Here is a 15,157-nt window from a genome sequence, read left to right as displayed (position 1 = left end):
ATCAATTCGTTCCGTAGATATAGTGAAAAATGTAAAATCGTCCTGCAGATCAGTTTTCGAGCTCTGATCTTTTCAAAAAATTTATATGTTCATTGTTTCAATGCGAAGAATTTAAATATTAAATTTCAATGAAATCGGTTGATTATTTCTCTTTATATACACAAAAATGTATATTTGACACGTAGTAAACGCCCAGTTGCTGATGCCTGATTTCTTCCAAAACATAGGAATTTTCGAGTACGGTCGAGCAAAGCTTATATATGAAATTTCAAGAAAATCGGTTGAATATTTTCTTCAAAATGTTCAAAAATGTAAAACAAGTCCTCTAATAAGTGCAGTTCCCGAGGCCTGATATATCCCAAAAGTTAATCAATCCGTGCCATGGTGGAAATAAACTCACATATAAAATTTCATCAAAATCGGTTCAGCCGAACTTGAGATACACGTGCGCGCGTATCTCACAGACCGACAGATTGCTAAAAATAGTTTATTTACGCTTCCATACTATGGAGAAGTGCATTCCCACCGAAAACTCGATATGCGAAATTTGTTGCCATCACATAACCTACCTATTGTATACACAATACGGTCGGTAAAAATTAGGAAGAAGTTTTAATAATAATGCGTTAAATATATAAAGATGGCTCTTGGGGGTCCATTTGAAAAGGATGGGCAGGATGGCGGACGAAGTCTGCAGTTTCTACCTGGAGGAGGACGAAACCATAGAGTACTTATTGTGTGAGTGCGAGACGGTTACTCGCCTGCGACTTTGATGTGTCAGGGGGGGGGGGGGGGCTTTATGACCCCGGGGAGAATACCGCAGCTTGATGTGGCTGCCATACTGCGGTTTGTCAGGGGCCTAGGTGTAGAGCTAATGTAGGTGTAGATGGGAATTACAAAAGATGTTTTGGATCGACGTGAGAAGGGCTTGAGGGCCTGGATATTTTATTAAATAAGAACTTAATATCGAATAATGTTCGTGTAGGCACAATTACTGTCTCATTTTAGGAATGTCGTTCACACATTATTGGAAAATCACATACTTTTTTGGCTATCATTTAAATTTGTAGGATGTCTGTTAACTTTATATTCTCCAAAGATAATATCGGTTGTATACATCGATCGTTGAGTAGAATAACGAGGTAACTCAAAAATATAACTTTGAATTCCGGAATTTAAAGTTTTTATAGCCGAGTGTAAATTACACTCGGCTATAATGAACTGCGGTTGTACTATCGAAGGCTAAAAACCGTTGGCACACAACTTTTCTTTTAAAGTATAATAGTAATAAAAGCAAGTTTGCGACTCTCCATTTTTATTTATGTCATTGTTCTCGTAATGTGTCGGAATCATTTTTTTATAAGTAAACTGTATCTTTAAATGTGTTAAAGTCATTCACTGAGTATGATGGTCACATTCAAAAGTATATATATGAAAATAGTTTTTAACACAAATTGATAAAAATATGTGCAATTTTCCGAATTTTTATACCAGATCCGGATATTTTCCAGTAATTTGGAAAGGAAAAGTATAAAGTTGTGTCTTTTTTTCTCTTAGTTTAAACATTCGTAAAATACTCAGACAAACTTTTATCTATAAGAGTTATCCAGTTTTTATTGCTACAAAATATTTTTATAAAAATGTGTATATATATATATATATGTATTTTTATATATATGTATATATATATATATCATTTTTAATGATTTATATATTTATAAATCATTAAAAATATTAAAAAACTTGTCAAAATATGAAAAATTGTAAAAATTTTAATTAATAAAAAATTACTTCAATATAAGTTTTAAACGAATAAACTTGAGCTATACATGGACATTATTAATAAAAACAAGTAAAAACGTTTCAGTCGGTATAAACCGATTGAATTATACCCTGCACCTTTCGTTATTGTGTAGCAATTACTCGAACCTGTGAAGTCATTCTATAGAAACTTTACGGATATGTCTGACCTATAATTGGACATCCGACTGCCAAGTTTCATGAATCTGACTTTATAATTTTTCCAAATATTTAAAATTAGCTTTTGGAGTTGTATGGCAAGTCCCCGAACTTGTCAAGCAATTCCACTAAAACTTCACAAATATATCTGATCTATAATCGGACACACAACTGCCAAGTCTCATGAATCTGACTTTATTATTTTTCCAAATTTTTAAAATAAGCTTTTAGACTTGTATGAGAGCTACTCGAACCTGTCAAGCAATACCACTAAAACTTCAGAAATATATCTAACCTATAACTCGACACAAAACTGCCAAGTTTCATGAATCTGACTTTATTATTTTTCCAAATATTTAAAATTAGCTTCTGGAGTTGTATGGCAGGTACCCGAACCTGTCAAGCAATTCCTCTAAAACTTCAAAAATATATCTGATCTATAATCGGACATCCAACTGCCAAGTTTCATGAATCTGACTTTATTATTTTCCCAAATATTTAAAATTAGCTTCTGGAGTTTTATGGCAGGTACCCGAACCTGTAAAGCAATTCCTCTAAAACTTCAGAAGTATATTTGACCTATAATTGGACACATGACTGCCAAGTTTCATGAATCTGACTTTATTATTTTGCCGAATATAAAAAATTCGCTGTTGGAGTTGTATGGCAGCCACCCGAACCCGTTGTCCGAATTAGTCCAATAACAATAGGGCTCGTCCATGGCACAAAAGAAAAAACTTGTGAAAGTTTGGTGTCGATTGCATTATTCGTTTTTGAGTTATCGTGCGATCGGACGGACGGACGGACGGACGGACGGACAGACGGACATGTCTAAATCGACGCAGAATTTTACGCTGAGCAAGAATATATATATATGTCCATACCGCAGATGACTCCTTCAAGTAGTTACAAACTCCATTCCAAAGTTAATATACCCTTCACGAAGTGCAGGGTATAAAAATCGGATGTGGTCAGCACATAACCAACCGCAATGTGTATTATCTAATTAAGTAAAAGTGTTACAGAATATTATGAAAATGCCTGTTAAATACTTCTTTACTATTTTTAGGGAATTAGTAAGCTTATAGTTAACATACCTAGAAAAATGTAAATTTTACTCTTAGTAGAGTTTCGACTTGTGCTACCCGAATTCCCTGAAATGATTGCCAGTTAGTTTCGGTTACAACCAGAACTCAAATATCAAATTCCATCAATTCGTTCCATAGATATGGTAAAAACTGTAAAATCGGCCTTCAGATCAGTTTACGAGCCCTGGTCTTTCCAAAAAATTTATATGCTCATTGTTTTAACACGAAGAACTTAAATATTAAATTTCAATTAGATCGATTGATTATTTCTCTTTATATACACAAAACTGTATATTTGGCCCGTATTAAACGTCCAGTTGCTGACATCTGATTTCTCCTAAAAGTAAGTAGGTTTCGCGCACGGTCAAGCGCAGTTTACATATGAAATTTCAAGCAAATCTGTTACATATTTTTTTCATTATGATCAAAAATTTAAAACAGGTCCGCTTAAAAGTGCAGTTCCCGAGGCCTGATATATCCCAAAAGTTGATCAAACCGTGCCGTAGTTGAAATAAACTTACATATTATAAAATTTTATCAAAATCGGTTCAAGCGAACTTGAGATACACGCGTGCACACACAGGCAGACAGACCGACAGTTGCTAAAAATAGTTTATTTACGATGGAGAAGTGCGTTCCCACTAAAAGCTCGACATGCAAAATTTTTTGCCATCACGTAACCTACCTGTTTATACACAATGCGGTTGGTAAAGAAAGAAATATAATCGATTATTTTGAAGAGATTTTTCGATTTCAACAATCACATTAATAATATTCTATAAATACATGGTATATATCGGATAAATTTTAATTGGGTCAAGGATATTTTTTGTATATGACATGAATAATGCGAACATATAAAAATTCTCTGTTAAACTTTTAAACTGTGAATTCATCCGAAAAATAATTCAGCAATCCAATGTGCAGAATATTTTCTTTACTTATACTAATTTTTGATTTGTTTTCTATTAATGTATATGATAAAGATTTTATTCAAAATTGATTTGAATTTCAGTTGCACTTCAATGTTTAAGCAATTTATTGTAAGTCAGATAAAATTATGTTTTTGGATCTTGAAAGTTTAGATTTTATTTCATTAATTTTTTTTCAATACATTATAACCGAATCATAAAGAAATCAGTACGCAATCTTGCACGAAGACATTAAGAGTAACAATATGAGCAACGAGTATTCTTAAAGTTTTTCATAAAAATATTTTAGTTCTAAAGAATTAATTACATTTTTTACACATTATTTCTATCTCCCTATAGAAGAATATTCAAGGTTAAATTTGCATTAAGTTTTTAAATAAACATAAGATAAATTTTAAAATGATTAAGAATAAAAAGAAAGAATAAAAACGTAGATGTTTTTCAATATTACTCCAAATGTTATTTTAAAAGTGAAATGTTATAGTAAGTTAATTAAATAAATCAAATGGGAAGTCGTTGATCCTTTTTCTTTCTTCTTTTTATGGGGAATAAACTTTCAATAAAAAATAAACAAAGATTTTTTTTCTTTTCAATTCTTTAACCATTATTTATCAAGAATTTGTTTTTATATTTCAACTTTTTTACCGGCCACATTGTGTATACAATAGGTAGGTTGTGAGATGGCAACAAATTTTGAATATTGAGTTTTTGGTGGGAATGCACTTCTCCATAGTCGGGAAGTGTAAGTAAACTATTTTTAGCAACCTGTCGGTTTGTCGATCTGTGTGTGCATGCGTGTATCTCAAATTCGGTTAAACCGATTTTCATGAAATTTTATAATATGTAAGTTTATTTCGACTATAGCAAGGATAGATCAATTTTTGGGATATGTCAAGCTTCGGAAACAGCACTTTTTAGCGGCCCTGTTTTACATTTTTGATCATTATGAAGAAAATATTCCACATATTTATTTGAAATTTCATACATAAGCTTTATTCGTCCGAACGCGAAACCTCCTAACTTTTAGAGGAAATCAGGCATCAGCAACTGGATATTTACTAATATACATTTTTGGCCAAATATACATTTTTGCGCATATAAGGAGAAATAATCAATCGATTTAATTGAAATTTAATATTCAAGTTATTCGTGTTAAAACAATGAACATATAAATTTTTTGGAAAGACCAGGGCTCGCAAACTGATCTGAGGGCCGATTTTACAGTTTTTACCATATGGAACAAATTGATGGAATTTCTTGAAATTTGAGATTTGAGTTCTGGTCGTTACCGAAACTAACTGGCGAGCATTTCAGAGAATTCGGGTAGCATAAATCATAACTCTACTAAGAGTTAAATCTACATTTTTCTAGGTATCTTAACTATTAGCTTACTAATGCCCTAAAAATTGGAAAGAAGTATCTAACCGGCATTTTTATAATATTCTGTAACACTTTTACTTAACTAGACAATCCACATTGCGGTGGGTTATGTGCTGACCACATCAGATTTTTTTATAATCGAATAATGATTTTGATTATAAGTTTTTCTAGATTGTAATTTTGTAGACGTCTCAAAACATTTTTCACTACTATTATATACTATTTTATAAAGATAGTATTATATTTATGTAGCAATGAGTATATTGTAAATATTCTTATTGTAAAATATATCATTAATAATACGAAAATGTATTGTCAATCTCAATAATATAATATTTAACATTAAAGCAAATTTCGAAAAAAAATTTAAAACAATTTGAAAAGTTTAATTGATTTTGGGAGTGACTTTGGAGATCAAATTGGAAATTTTGAATCAATTTTTGTAATTTAGTTTTCAAATAAATTTTTTATTTGAAAAGTTGAGTTTTTGAATATTGTAATTTTGTAATTTTGAAATGGCATCTGCATTTTTTAAATGAGGTAAAAATGTCTATAAATGAGATACAGCTATTTCAGGAATTTCTTCATTGCGTCAAAAATTTGTGGATCTTAAAAATCTCTAAAATACAATTTTTTTTGCAATTTATCAAAAATTGCAATTTACTTCTTACACAATATAAGATTATGGGCAGTAGCAAAAATATTTTTGGAGACATTTAAGAAAATCTTTTGCATAACTTTAAACGCGTTTTCTGGCTAAACTAGAAGAGATAGAGCGAGTTTAAGTGTTTTTTGTGAACACTGGGAGTCCACAGATTCTGCCAATATATGATAATAGGCTGTAGCAAAAATATTTTTGGAGATATTTAAGAAAATCTTTTGCAAAACTTTAAACGCGTTTTTTGGCTAAACTGGAAGAGATAGAGCGATTTCTAGTGTTTTTGTGAACACTGGGAATCCACAGATTCTGCCAATCTATGATAATAGGCTGCAGCAAAAATATTTTTGGAGATATTAAAGAAAGCATTTTGCAAAACTTTAAACGCGCTTTCTGGCTAAAATAGAAGAGATAGAGCGACTTTAAGTGTTTTTTGTGAACACTGGGGATCCACATATTCTGCCAATATATGATAATAAGCCGTAGCAAAAATATTTACGGAGATATTTAAGAAAATCTTTTGCAAAACTTTAAACGCGTTTTCTGGCTAAACTAGAAGAGATAGAGCGATTTTTAGTGTTTTTGTGAACACTAGGAATCCACATATTCTGCCAATCTATGATAATAGGCTGCAGCAAAAATATTTTTGGAGATATTAAAGAAAGCATTTTGCAAAACTTTAAACGCGCTTTCTGGCTAAAATAGAAGAGATAGAGCGATTTTAAGTGTTTTTCGTGATCACTGGGAATCCAGAGATTCTGTCAATATGTCATAATAGGCTGTAACAAAAATATTTTTGGAGATATTTAAGAAAATCTTTTGCAAAACTTTCAACGCGTTTTCTGGCAAAACTGTAAGAGATAGAGCGATTCTAAGTGTTATATGTGATCACTTGGAATCCACAGATTCTGCCAATATATTATAATAGGCTGTAGCAAAAATATTTTTGGAGATATTTAAAAAAATCTTTTGGCAAAACTTTAAATGCGTTTTCTGGCTAAACTAGAAGAGATAGAGGGATTTTAAGCGTGTTTTGTGATCACTGGGAGTCCACAGATTCTGCCAATATATGATAATAGGCTGTAGCAAAAATATTTTTGGAGATATTTAAGAAAATCTTTTGCAAAACTTTAAACGCGTTTTCTGGCTAAACTAGAAGAGATAGAGCGATTTTACGTGTTTTTTGTGATCACTGGGAGTCCACAGATTCTGCCAATATATGATAATAGGCTGTAGCAAAAATATTTTTGGAGATATTTAAAAAAATCTTTTGGCAAAACTTTAAATGCGTTTTCTGGCTAAACTAGAAGAGATAGAGCGATTTTATGCGTGTTTTGTGATCACTGGGAGTCCACAGATTTTGCCAATATATGATAATAGGCTGTAGCAAAAATATTTTTGGAGATATTTAAGAAAATTTTTTGCAAAACTTTAAACGCGTTTTCTGGCTAAACTAGAAGAGATAAAGCGATTTTACGTGTTTTTTGTGATCACTGGGAGTCCACAGATTCTGCCAATATATGATAATAGGCTGTAGCAAAAATATTTTTGGAGATATTTAAGAAAATCTTTTGCAAAACTTTAAACGCGTTTTCTGGCTAAACGAGAAGAGATAGAGCGATTTTACGTGTTTTTTGTGATCACTGGGAGTCCACAGATTCTGCCAATATATGATAATAGGCTGTAGCAAAAATATTTTTGGAGATATTTAAGAAAATCTTTTGCAAAACTTTAAACGCGTTTTCTGGCTAAACGAGAAGAGTTAGAGCGATTTTACGTGTTTTTTGTGATCACTGGGAGTCCACAGATTCTGCCAATATATGATAATAGGCTGTAGCAAAAATATTTTTGGAGATATTTAAAAAAATCTTTTGGCAAAACTTTAAATGCGTTTTCTGGCTAAACTAGAAGAGATAGAGCGATTTTATGCGTGTTTTGTGATCACTGGGAGTCCACAGATTTTGCCAATATATGATAATAGGCTGTAGCAAAAATATTTTTGGAGATATTTAAGAAAATTTTTTGCAAAACTTTAAACGCGTTTTCTGGCTAAACTAGAAGAGATAAAGCGATTTTACGTGTTTTTTGTGATCACTGGGAGTCCACAGATTCTGCCAATATATGATAATAGGCTGTAGCAAAAATATTTTTGGAGATATTTAAGAAAATCTTTTGCAAAACTTTAAACGCGTTTTCTGGCTAAACGAGAAGAGATAGAGCGATTTTACGTGTTTTTTGTGATCACTGGGAGTCCACAGATTCTGCCAATATATGATAATAGGCTGTAGCAAAAATATTTTTGGAGATATTTAAGAAAATCTTTTGCAAAACTTTAAACGCGTTTTCTGGCTAAACGAGAAGAGTTAGAGCGATTTTACGTGTTTTTTGTGATCACTGGGAGTCCACAGATTCTGCCAATATATGATAATAGGCTGTAGCAAAAATATTTTTGGAGATATTTAAAAAAATCTTTTGCAAAACTTTAAACGCGTTTTCTGGCTAAACTAGAAGAGATAAGAGATTTTACGTGTTTTTTGTGATCAATGGGAGTCCACAGATTCTGCCAATATATGATAATAGGCTGTAGCAAAAATATTTTTGCAGATATTTAAAAAAATATTTTGCAAAATTTTAAACGCGTTTTCTGGTTAAACTAGAAGAGATAAAGCGATTTTAAGTGTTTTTTGTGATCACTGGGAGTCCACAGATTCTGCCAATATATGATAATAGGCTGTAGCAAAAATATTTTTGGAGTTATTTAAGAAAATCGTTTGCAAAACTTTAAACGCGTTTTCTGGCTAAACTAGAAGAGATAGAGCGATTTTACGTGTTTTTTGTGATCACTGGGAGTCCACAGATTCTGCCAATATATGATAATAGGCTGTAGCAAAAATATATTTGGAGATATTTGAGAAAATCTTTTGCAAAACTTTAAACGCGTTTTCTGGCTAAACTAGAAGAGATAGAGCGATTTTAAGCATTTTTTGTGATCGCTGGGAGTCGACAGATTCTGCCAATATATGATAGTAGGCTGTAGCAAAAATATTTTTGGAGATATTTAAAAAAATCTTTTGCAAAACTTTAAACGCGTTTTCTGACTAAACTAGAAGAGATAGAGCGATTTTACGTGTTTTTTGTGATCACTTTGAGTCCACAGATTCTGCCAATATATGATAATAGGTTGTAGCAAAAATATTTTTGGAGATATTTAAGAAAATCTTTTGCAAAACTTTAAACGCGTTTTCTGGCTAAACGAGAAGAGATAGAGCGATTTTACGTGTTTTTTGTGATCACTGGGAGTCCACAGATTCTGCCAATATATGATAATAGGCTGTAGCAAAAATATTTTTGGAGATATTTAAGAAAATCTTTTGCAAAACTTTAAACGCGTTTTCTGGATAAACGAGAAGAGTTAGAGCGATTTTACGTGTTTTTTGTGATCACTGGGAGTCCACAGATTCTGCCAATATATGATAATAGGCTGTAGCAAAAATATTTTTGGAGATATTTAAAAAAATCTTTTGCAAAACTTTAAACGCGTTTTCTGGCTAAACTAGAAGAGATAAGAGATTTTACGTGTTTTTTGTGATCACTGGGAGTCCACAGATTCTGCCAATATATGATAATAGGCTGTAGCAAAAATATTTTTGGAGATATTTAAGAAAATCTTTTGCAAAACTTTAAACGCGTTTTCTGGCTAAACGAGAAGAGATAAAGCGATTTTACGTGTTTTTTGTGATCACTGGGAGTCCACAGATTCTGCCAATATATGATAATAGGCTGTAGCAAAAATATTTTTGGAGATATTTAAGAAAATCGTATGCAAAACTTTAAACGCGTTTTCTGGCTAAACTAGAAGAGATAGAGCGATTTTACGTGTTTTTTGTGATCACTGGGAGTCCACAGATTCTGCCAATATATGATAATAGGCTGTAGCAAAAATATTTTTGGAAATATTTAAGAAAATCTTTTGCAAAACTTTAAACGCGTTTTCTAGCTAAACTAGAAGCGATAGAGCGATTTTAAGCGTTTTTGTGATCGCTGGGAGTCCACAGATTCTGCCAATATATGTTAGTAGGCTGTAGCAAAAATATTTTTGGAGATATTTAAAAAAATCTTTTGCAAAACTTTAAACGCGTTTTCTGACTAAACTAGAAGAGATAAGAGATTTTACGTGTTTTTTGTGATCACTGGGAGTCCACAGATTCTACCAATATATGATAATAGGCTTTAGCAAAAATATTTTTGGAGATATTTAAAAAAATGTTTTGCAAAACTTTAAACGCGTTTTCTGGCTAAACTAGAAGAGATAGAGCGATTTTAAGCGTTTTTGTGATCACTGGGAGTCCACAGATTCTGCCAATATATGCTAATAGGCTGTACCAAAAATATTTTTGGAGATATTTATAAAAATCTTTTGCAAAACTTTAAGCGCGTTTTCTGGCTAAACAAGAAGAGATAAAGCGATTTTACGTGTTTTTTGTGATCGTTGGGAGTACACAGATTCTGCCAATATATGATAATAGGCTGTAGCAAAAATATTTTTGGAGATATTTAAGAAAATCTTTTGCAAAACTTTAAACGCGTTTTCTGGCTAAACTAGAAGAGATAGAGCGATTTTACCTGTTTTTTTGTGATCACTGGGAGTCCACAGATTCTGCCAATATATGATAATAGGCTGTAGCAAAAATATTTTTGGAGATATTTAAAAAATCTTTCGCAAAACTTTAAATGCGTTTTCTGGCTAAACTAGAAGAGGTAGAGGGATTTTAAGCGTTTTTTGTGATCACTGGGAGTCCACAGATTCTGCCAATATATGATAATAGGCTGTAGCAAAAATATTTTTGGAGATATTTAAGAAAATCTTTTGCAAAACTTTAAACGCGTTTTCTGGCTAAACTAGAAGAGAAATAGCGATTTTAAGTGTTTTTTGTGATCACTGGGAGTCCACAGATTCTGCAAATATATGATAATAGGCTGTAGCAAAAATATTTTTGGAGATATTTAGAAAATCTTTTGCAAAACTTTAAACACGTTTTCTGGCTAAACTAGAAGAGATAAGAGATTTTACGTGTTTTTTGTGATTACTGGGAGTCCACAGATTCTGCAAATATATGATAATAAGCTGTAGCAAAAATATTTTTGGAGATATTTAAGAAAATCTTTTGCAAAACTTTAAACGCGTTCTCTGGCTAAACGAGAAGAGATAAAGCGATTTTACGTGTTTTTTGTGATCACTGGGAGTCCACAGATTCTGCCAATATATGATAATAGGCTGTAGCAAAAATATTTTTGGAGATATTTAAGAAAATCGTATGCAAAACTTTAAACGCGTTTTCTGGCTAAACTAGAAGAGATAGAGCGATTTTACGTGTTTTTTGTGATCACTGGGAGTCCACAGATTCTGCCAATATATGATAATAGGCTGTAGCAAAAATATTTTTGGAAATATTTAAGAAAATCTTTTGCAAAACTTTAAACGCGTGTTCTAGCTAAACTAGAAGCGATAGAGCGATTTTAAGCGTTTTTGTGATCGCTGGGAGTCCACAGATTCTGCCAATATATGTTAGTAGGCTGTAGCAAAAATATTTTTGGAGATATTTAAAAAAATCTTTTGCAAAACTTTAAACACGTTTTCTGACTAAACTAGAAGAGATAAGAGATTTTACGTGTTTTTTGTGATCACTGGGAGTCCACAGATTCTACCAATATATGATAATAGGCTTTAGCAAAAATATTTTTGGAGATATTTAAAAAAATGTTTTGCAAAACTTTAAACGCGTTTTTCTGGCTAAACTAGAAGAGATAGAGCGATTTTAAGCGTTTTTGTGATCACTGGGAGTCCACAGATTCTGCCAATATATGCTAATAGGCTGTACCAAAAATATTTTTGGAGATATTTATAAAAATCTTTTGCAAAACTTTAAGCGCGTTTTCTGGCTAAACAAGAAGAGATAAAGCGATTTTACGTGTTTTTTGTGATCGTTGGGAGTACACAGATTCTGCCAATATATGATAATAGGCTGTAGCAAAAATATTTTTGGAGATATTTAAGAAAATCTTTTGCAAAACTTTAAACGCGTTTTCTGGCTAAACTAGAAGAGATAGAGCGATTTTACCTGTTTTTTTGTGATCACTGGGAGTCCACAGATTCTGCCAATATATGATAATAGGCTGTAGCAAAAATATTTTTGGAGATATTTAAAAAATCTTTCGCAAAACTTTAAATGCGTTTTCTGGCTAAACTAGAAGAGGTAGAGGGATTTTAAGCGTTTTTTGTGATCACTGGGAGTCCACAGATTCTGCCAATATATGATAATAGGCTGTAGCAAAAATATTTTTGGAGATATTTAAGAAAATCTTTTGCAAAACTTTAAACGCGTTTTCTGGCTAAACTAGAAGAGAAATAGCGATTTTAAGTGTTTTTTGTGATCACTGGGAGTCCACAGATTCTGCAAATATATGATAATAGGCTGTAGCAAAAATATTTTTGGAGATATTTAGAAAATCTTTTGCAAAACTTTAAACACGTTTTCTGGCTAAACTAGAAGAGATAAGAGATTTTACGTGTTTTTTGTGATTACTGGGAGTCCACAGATTCTGCAAATATATGATAATAAGCTGTAGCAAAAATATTTTTGGAGATATTTAAGAAAATCTTTTGCAAAACTTTAAACGCGTTCTCTGGCTAAACTAGAAGAGATAGAGCGATTTTACGTGTTTTTTGTGATCACTGGGAGTCCACAGATTCTGCCAATATATGATAATAGGCTGTAGCAAAAATATTTTGGGAGATATTTAAGAAAATCTTTTGCAAAACTTAAAACGCGTTTTCTGGCTAAACCAGAAGAGATAGAGCGATTTTAAGCGTGTTTTGTGATCACAGGGGGTCCACAGATTCTGCCAATATATGATAATAGGCTGTAGCAAAAATATTTTGGGAGATATTTAAGAAAATCTTTTGCAAAACTTTAAACGCGTTTTCTGGCTAAACTAGAAAAGATAAAGCGATTTTACGTGTTTTTTGTGATCACTGGGAGTCCACAGATTCTGCCAATATACGATAATAGGCTGTAGCAAAAATATTTTTGGAGATATTTAAGAAAATCTTTTGCAAAACTTAAAACGCGTTTTCTGGTTAAACTAGAAGAGATAGAGCGATTTTAAGTGCTTTTTGTAATCACTGGGAGTCCACAGATTCTGCCAATATATGATAATAGGCTGTAGCAAATATATTTTTGGAGATATTTAAGAAAATCGTTTGCAAAACTTTAAACGCGTTTTCTGGCTAAACTAGAAGAGATAGAGCGATTTTACGTGTTTTTTGTGATCACTGGGAGTCCACAGATTCTGCCAATATATGATAATAGGCTGTAGCAAAAATATTTTTGGAGATATTTAAGAAAATCTTTTGCAAAACTTTAAACACGTTTTCTGGCTAAACTAGAAGAGATAGAGCGATTTTAAGAATTTTTTGTGATCGCTGGGAGTCCACAGATTCTGCCAATATATGATAATAGGCTGTAGCAAAAATATTTTTGAAGATATTTAAAAAAATCTTTTGCAAAACTTTAAACGCGTTTTCTGACTAAACTAGAAGAGATAAGAGATTTTACGTGTTTTTTGTGATCACTGGGAGTCCACAGATTCTGCCAATATATGATAATAAGCTGTAGCAAAAATATTTTTGGAGATATTTAAAAAAATCTTTTGCAAAACTTTAAACGCGTTTTCTGACTAAACTAGAAGAGATAGAGCGATTTTACCTGTTTTTTTGTGATCACTGGGAGTCCACAGATTCTGCTAATATATGATAATAGGCTGTAGCAAAAATATTTTTGGAGATATTTAAAAAAATCTTTTGCATAACTTTAAACGCGTTTTCTGGCTAAACCAGAACAGATAGAGCGATTTTATGTATTTTTTGTCATCACTGGGAGTCCACAGATTCTGCCAATATACGATAATAGGCTGTAGCAAAAATATTTTTGGAGATATTTAAAAAAATCTTTTGGAAAATTTTAAACGCGTTTTCTGGTTAAACTAGAAGAGATAAAGCGATTTCACGTGTTTTTTGTGATCACTGGGAGTCCACAGATTCTGCCAATATATGATAATAGGCTGTAGCAAAAATATTTTTGGAGATATTTAAAAAATCTTTTGCCAAACTTTAAACGCGTTTTCTGGCTAAACTAGAAGAGATAGAGCGATTTTACGTGTTTTTTGTAATCACTGGGAGTCCACAGATTCTGCCAATATATGATAATAGGCTGTAGCAAAAATATTTTTGGAGATATTTAAAAAAATCTTTTGCAAAACTTTAAACGCGTTTTCTGGCTAAACTAGAAGAGATAGAGCGATTTTACGTGTTTTTTGTGATCACTGGGAGTCCACAGATTCTGCCAATATATGCTAATAGGCTGTACCAAAAATATTTTTGGAGATATTTATAAAAATCTTTTGCAAAACTTTAAACGCGTTTTCTGGCTAAACTAGAAGAGATAGAGCGATTTTACGTGTTTTTTGTGATCACTGGGAGTCCACAGATTCTGCCAATATATGCTAATAGGCTGTACCAAAAATATTTTTGGAGATATTTATAAAAATCTTTTGCAAAACTTTAAACGCGTTTTCTGGCTAAACTAGAACAGATAAAGCGATTTTACGTGTTTTTTGTGATCGTTGGGAGTACATAGATTCTGCTAATATATGATAATAGGCTGTAGCAAAAATATTTTTGGAGATATTTAAAAAAATCTTTTGCATAACTTTAAACGCGTTTTCTGGCTAAACTGGAAAAAATAGAGCGATTTTACGCGTTTTTTGTGATCACTGGGAGTCCACAGATTCTGCCAATATATGGTAATAGGCTGTAGCAAAAATATTTTTGGAGATATTTAAAAAAATCTTTTGCAAAACTTTAAACGCGTTTTCTGGCTAAACTAGAAGAGATAGAGCAATTTTAAGCGTTTTTTGTGATCACTGGAAGTCCACAGATTCTGCCAATATATGATAATAGGCTGTAGCAAAAATATTTTTGGAGATATTTAAGAAAATCTTTTGCAAAACTTTAAACGCTTTTTCTGTGCTAAACTAAAAGAGATAGAGCGATTTTACGTGTTTTTTGTGATCACTGGGAG

Source organism: Condylostylus longicornis, unplaced genomic scaffold (genome assembly GCF_029603195.1).
Source record: "Condylostylus longicornis isolate FDR11 unplaced genomic scaffold, ASM2960319v2 ptg000014l, whole genome shotgun sequence".
Classification (NCBI taxonomy): domain Eukaryota; kingdom Metazoa; phylum Arthropoda; class Insecta; order Diptera; family Dolichopodidae; genus Condylostylus; species Condylostylus longicornis.
Note: the sequence above shows the minus strand (reverse complement) of the source record.